The following is a 6430-nucleotide window of genomic DNA, read 5'->3' as shown; positions in this document are numbered from 1 at the left end:
TTCCACTTTACGGCATCATTAGTAGGATCTGTAACTATACAGTTATGATACACTTTTGTTCTGGTATATATTATTCGTAGATTATAGAACAGTTCATCTCTCACTTTTTATGTAAATAAGTGATTACTTACAGCTATTCCCGTTTTTAGATGGAATCGATGTGTTTCTCTCATCTGGTGAGAAGGAAAATGTTCGAAACACATAACGTCCTTATATTTCGTAAATAGAGCGGTAGTGCGACCTCCACGTGACCAGATGGCAGAAAACGCCGATGCCAACTAAAAATCGTCAGGAACTATAAGTAATCACTTATTTACATAAAAAGCGCAGAGTGAACTGTTCTGTAATCTACGAATAATAAATATCAATACATAAGGGTATCATGACTGTATCATTATAGATTCCACTGATGGTGCCCAAAAGTGAAAAAATGCGAAACGCCCTTGGGAGAATAGAATAAAGTGCAGTAAGAGAAGGCGTTTCATATTTACAAAATATATATAAGACGTCTGCTTAGGCTGGAGTATGCGATGTAAAAATTTTAGAAGCAAGTTTCTGGAATAGGGTTTCAGTTTATTTGGTCGGAATGGACGCGTTTTTCCTACGGAGGTGGGGGTAGAGCAGTGGCTGTTTAACGTTTCTCAGTTGTCGGACAAAAATGCTGGTTGGCAACTGCTGCTGGAGATGTGGGAAACGTCTACAGAATTTACGCGCCCTGCCCTTTTTCAATACGTGTCTTCATATTCTGCTCTAAGTGGGGTGACTTGAGACTCTGCTTGCAGATAGCACACTTCGGCCAGTGTTTGCAGGAGAGTCACTTCACGTTTTACACGCTGTAGAGACACTTTGGATTCTGTACGGAGCTGGTACACTCTTCGGTGAGGACACTCCAGGCAGAGACTTCGCACATTAATTTCTGGGACGATGCAGCAGTGGCGCTCACATAGACGCACGCAGCCAGCGCATTCACCCCTCAACAACGGTGAGATTTGTGGGCAGCACTGACAGTAGAAGTCGCGATGAGTGTAGTAACCCACAGTACTTTCACTGTTAGGTTCTACTTGGCCGCTAGGACTGACTTCCGTTCCAAGCTTGAGTGCAATCACTACTGTCGAGTGACAGATTTGAGTTAGTTAAAAATTAATTTCTTACAGGGCTGAATATACCATCACTTGCCTTCACTTCTTGATCTTAGACAGCGATAATAAATTACTTTAGTCTTATTTTTTTGTGTTTATGGTTACTGTCGTTACATCTGGAACGTCTTTTTCTGAATTACTAGACAATATTTTTCAGTGTTACTAAATTCAGAAATTTATCGTACCTTTGAATTTCATTTCATAGCTAGTCATCGCCGTGCATAATTAAGGAACCTGTGTGATTATCCCCACTCACTGACTCATTGAAGGGCCGAAAATTAGCTTCATTAACTCTGTGGAGCACATTTTAATTAATGTGGTTCCTTGAGGGAGGGGTCTAAATAGATTACTACCATCTTTCTTCACTCTCCTTAGTAGCGCGGGGCGCGAGAAGGGGGGGGGGGCCTTAGAGGGCTTCCGCAACCTATAGCTCCTGTAAATAATACAGTTCTTTTGTACGCTATAGCTGTTTTCCTTTTCATTACGTTAATCTTATCTGTAGGCCCCTACCTCTCTTTGTACTTTACAGTATGCGCAGATTATTCTGACCTTTTCGATGCTAGATTTGCTTACGTTATAACACGTTTGCGAGAGCAAATGTATTAAAATGAATATCCATATCTTTTAATTCTTTTTGGCCGCTATTAATACTTTGCAGCATTCACGGCTCTGAAAGCAGGAGAGAAAACTCGTTTTTTCTGTCCATTTTATGTAAAAATATATTTGCTTTACGAATACTCAGAGAAAAAAAAGAGAAATTCGATAGCTCTTGAATAAATAATAGTGAATAATTTTATTTCGGCGTTGCCTGGTAACTGATTTGATGTCAGTTTCTGCAATATGGTGCCTCTTTTTTTTAACTGAGTTTCTAATAATATACACATTTATTCGCACGCATGTCGTCGTCGAATCTGAACAACAAGAACTCCATTACATCATAAATTTATGCAAATGGAAACGAACTAAAATTCTAGAGAAGTGGAATTTCAGTATAAACATGCAGGAGTTGGCATTTTAGTATGACGTACACACTCAACGAGACAATGCACCAACTGAATAAATAAAATACATACTCTGGTATATTCGAAACTACGTAATTTTTAAATGACGTTACTGTCGTCGTTAGTCTAGATACAGGTTCAAAGTGGGACTCTAAGACCGTCTATCCTGTGCAGACTCATTCATCTCTGTATTTGTATTGTGAACTGCACCTGTCTGTTCTTGGTTATTGTAGTCACAGAATTTTTACTCACCCCCCCCCCCCCCCCCCCCCCGTACACACACACCCAGCACCCTTTTCCCCAGCTTTCGAAATTGATGCTTCTTCTGTGCTTTAAGATGTGTGCTGTCAATCGATCTCGAAACGTAGTAAAGTTTTGCCATAAATTTCTCACCTTATTAATTCAATCCTGTACCGGTTTATAGCTTATTCAATCTACCAGCCTGATCTCCCGGATTCCTCTATAGTGCGACATTTTCAGAGTTTCTACTGACTTCTTATCTGAACATAATATCGTCCACCTTTCACTTCTGAAGTCAAAGCTATACTCCAGACAAATTTATTAAGTAAAAAGTGATATTTGATTACTGGAATGCTGATATTTGAATACTGGTACTTGAATATTTCTCTTTCATACAAATGTATTTCTTTTTTGTTATTCCTACTTTGCATTTTATATACTATTTACTTCAATTATCTTTATTGACTTTGCTGCTCATACAGTAAAACTCTCCATTTAGTGACAAATTATTTTAGAAGAGTCTAAGTAAAACTTCAGATTCTTTAAAAGTTTAAATATTTCTACTTTTTGAATCCGTTGGTTTGCTGTACGCCATTTGTGTTTTATATCTTCCTTATTGCTGTTATCGTCAGCTGTTTTCGTGTTCAGGTAGTGAAACTCACATTTACGGTGTAGTGTCTCATTTTGTAATCAACTTCCCGCAGTATAGCCTGGTCTAATTCGGCTACACTCACTAACCATTGTTTTACTTTTGTTATGTTCATCTCGAAACCTACCCGCCGCTGGTAGCTGAGTGTTCAGCGTGACAGAATGTAAATACTACGGGCCCGGGTTCGATTCCCGGCTGGGTCGGAGATTTTCTCCGCTCAGGGACTGGGTGTTGTGTTGTCCTAATCATCATGATCATCATTCCACACCCATTGCCGTGCAAGTCTCCGAAGTGGCGTCAAATCGAAAGACTTGCAGCCGGCGAACGGTCTACCCGACGACAGGCCCTAGTCACACGACATTTACATTTCAAGACACTAGCCATTCCGTTCATTTTATAATCGTGGTCCTTTGCCGTACCTGAATATGCCACTGGTAAACCTTCAACATTTTAATTCTTCTCTCTTAACTTTCATTCCCATTTCGAATTTCACCTTGGCTTCTTTTATTGCTAGTTCACCGTCAATATTAAGTAACACTCATTCCCTTCAGAAGTATTATCTCCCTTACCGTAGTGTTGTTGTATACAACTTTCAGACAACCTTTTCCTCGCTGTATTTATTGCTACTACCCAGATGCGAATATAGATTTCGATTCTGGGGATCATAGTTTCTGGGATGACAGTTTGTTATTTTTGCTATTTTCTCACTTCCCACTCTTTCTTCTACTGCCATATATAACTTGCTACTACTCTCATTTTTAATCTTCCATAAAGACCTATGATTATAATAATAATTTGTTTACATCTGCGATTAGTGCATATATTTAGCATAACTTCCAAGAAATTAAAAGGCGTTTTCGAGATGCTTGGTTCTCATGTAAATGTCACAACTCTCTCCACATCTTCACCCTGGACACGAACTCTCTGCTAACTACAGATCTTGGAAGAATCTATTCCATAAACATCGTCAAAAACTTCCTCTAAATCAACGAACACTTTGAACGTAGATTTGTATTACGTTCGCCCTGTCGTTGCAAGTTCGTGAGGTCAGCATTGCCACCTACGGTCCTACATTTCGCTGGTATTTCCCCATATCGGCATCTACCAGGCTTCTTTTCTTTTTGCATTCTTATGTAAAAGGATCCAGAATATAAGATTTCACGTGTCTTTTTACTAAAATAGCAAAGTTTTTTGTCTTATTTCCATAAAGATGGATCTCATGATTTGTATATGAAATGGCCGAAAGTTCGCACACTTCAGTTTTGCATACGCACTGTAAACACACATCTGCCAAAGATAACCAGCTGTGACAGAAAAGGCTCCAATGGCGAGAACGGTAGACACGCTGTCCACATCACATTATATGTGAGGTCTGTGTGAACCCTTTGGGAAGCATTGGCCGGTGGGCTTCGAATAAAGGAGAGTGGAAATGCTTTTTTAAGAGGCGGAAGTTCAGTTGTTTGGCGCCACTTGTTTGTGAGAGACTAGACAGTCAAACTGGCCTTTGTGAACTGAAAGCCATAGTTTGTTTGGTGAGGTCGCTCGAAAGCACCTTTCCTAACTCCTTATAGGAATTTAATGTCTATTTTTTCCTCTATGGGGTGTTTAGGAATCTCCACTGCCATGGTTTATTGTTCTGCCAATTTACCTGTTCAACGTAAATGACTGTGCAAATTGTGAACGTGGTTTTCCTTTCCAGATCGAAATGGCCTTTAATCGACTGAATTATTAAATTTGCTATTATTTCAACTCTTTAGTAATGCTAAGCATTGTAAGGTCACTGCTTTTGTTATCTCACGGTATGTTATTTAATACTGTTGCGCTACATGTTTAATACTGGAGTTCTTATGGAACTGATTTGTATGTATGCACGTGGGCTGTCTCGAATCCATAAGTGCTCCATTCCATATTCTTTCAGGTAACGTATTTTCATAATGTTTCGTACACCTACACTAAATATTCTGGAGAGAATTTTTCATTTTCTTTGACAAAAGCAGAGATTTATTTCATTCAGAAACATTGTGGTGCGCCAGTTTCGTTTACGCCACATCTCTGGCTACATCCTATTACATTTTTAAGTTATGTTTTAACGTGTGTTAGATGAGGATCACTTTGGTTTGAGGAAAGGTAGTTCTGACATTGCGGTTGATAATGAAAGGAAGAGTAAAGAAGTATAAAGACACACTCATAGGATTTGTTGAAGTGGAAAAAGGGTTCGACAGTACCAAATGGTGTAAGATGTTCGAAGCTCTGAGAAAGTAGGGGTAATCTATAGGGAAAAAGGTAATATACAATATGTGTAAGACCTAGAACGAAGAAGGTGTAAGACAGGGATGCAGTCTTCCGCGCCTGCTGTTCAGTCCATACATCGAAGAAGCAATGATGCAGATAAAAGAAAGGTTGAAGAGTGGAATTAAAATCCTGGATGGAAGGATATCAATGCTAAGATCCGCTGATGACAATGCAATACTCAGTGAAAGTGAAGAATAGTTACACGAAATGTTGAATGGAACGAAATACCTAATGAGTACAGAATATGGATTGGGAGTAAATCGAAGTAACATGAAACTAATGGGAAGTAGCCGAAATGAGAACACGAGAAACTTAACATATGGATTGATGGTCGAGAAGTAGACGATAATTAAGAAATTCTGCTACCTAGGAAGCAAAATATCCCATAATGGCCGGAGGAAGGAGGAAATAAAAAGCATACTATCTGAGGCAAAATGGGCATTCCTAACCAAGAGAACGGTGCTACTATGAAACCGAGACCTTGAGGAAGAAATTTCTGAGTATGTACATTTGGAGCACAGCGTTGTATGGTACTGAAACATGGCATATGGGGAAACCGGAGAAGCAGAGAATCGAAGCATTTGGGAGGTGGTGCAACAGAAGAATGTCGATAATTAGGTCGACTGAAAATTTAAGGTGTGGGGTGGTTCTACGAAAAAACCGCTACTAAAGGAATCTATTGTAACTACTGACGAGAAGAAGGAACAGGATGGTAGGACAGCTCTTAGACGTCAGGGAATAGCTTCCATGATATTAGATGGAGCTATAGAGGTAAAAACTGTTGAGGAAAGCAGATATTGGAATACACCGAGCAGGTGACAAGTGCTACTCTGAGATGGAGAGGTTAGCACAGCAGAGGAATTCATGGCGGGCCGTATCAAACCAGCCAGGGGACTGAAGACTCAAGAAAAACAAAAGGACAGATTCACGTCCGTATGAGAAGTGTACCTCTCACGCAAAGCTACAGACGGTCTCTTACTGTGAGAACGGTCGGATGACTAGGAGCTGTATCTTGCTGGAACCGATACACGTAGCGGGGATTCAGCTACGAGGTTCTGCGTGAAGACGTTACACTTAATATACACCTCCACATTTGAACTGACAGTCCG

Source organism: Schistocerca piceifrons, chromosome 6 (genome assembly GCF_021461385.2).
Source record: "Schistocerca piceifrons isolate TAMUIC-IGC-003096 chromosome 6, iqSchPice1.1, whole genome shotgun sequence".
NCBI classification, from domain to species: domain Eukaryota; kingdom Metazoa; phylum Arthropoda; class Insecta; order Orthoptera; family Acrididae; genus Schistocerca; species Schistocerca piceifrons.
This window is presented reverse-complemented; position numbering follows the sequence as displayed.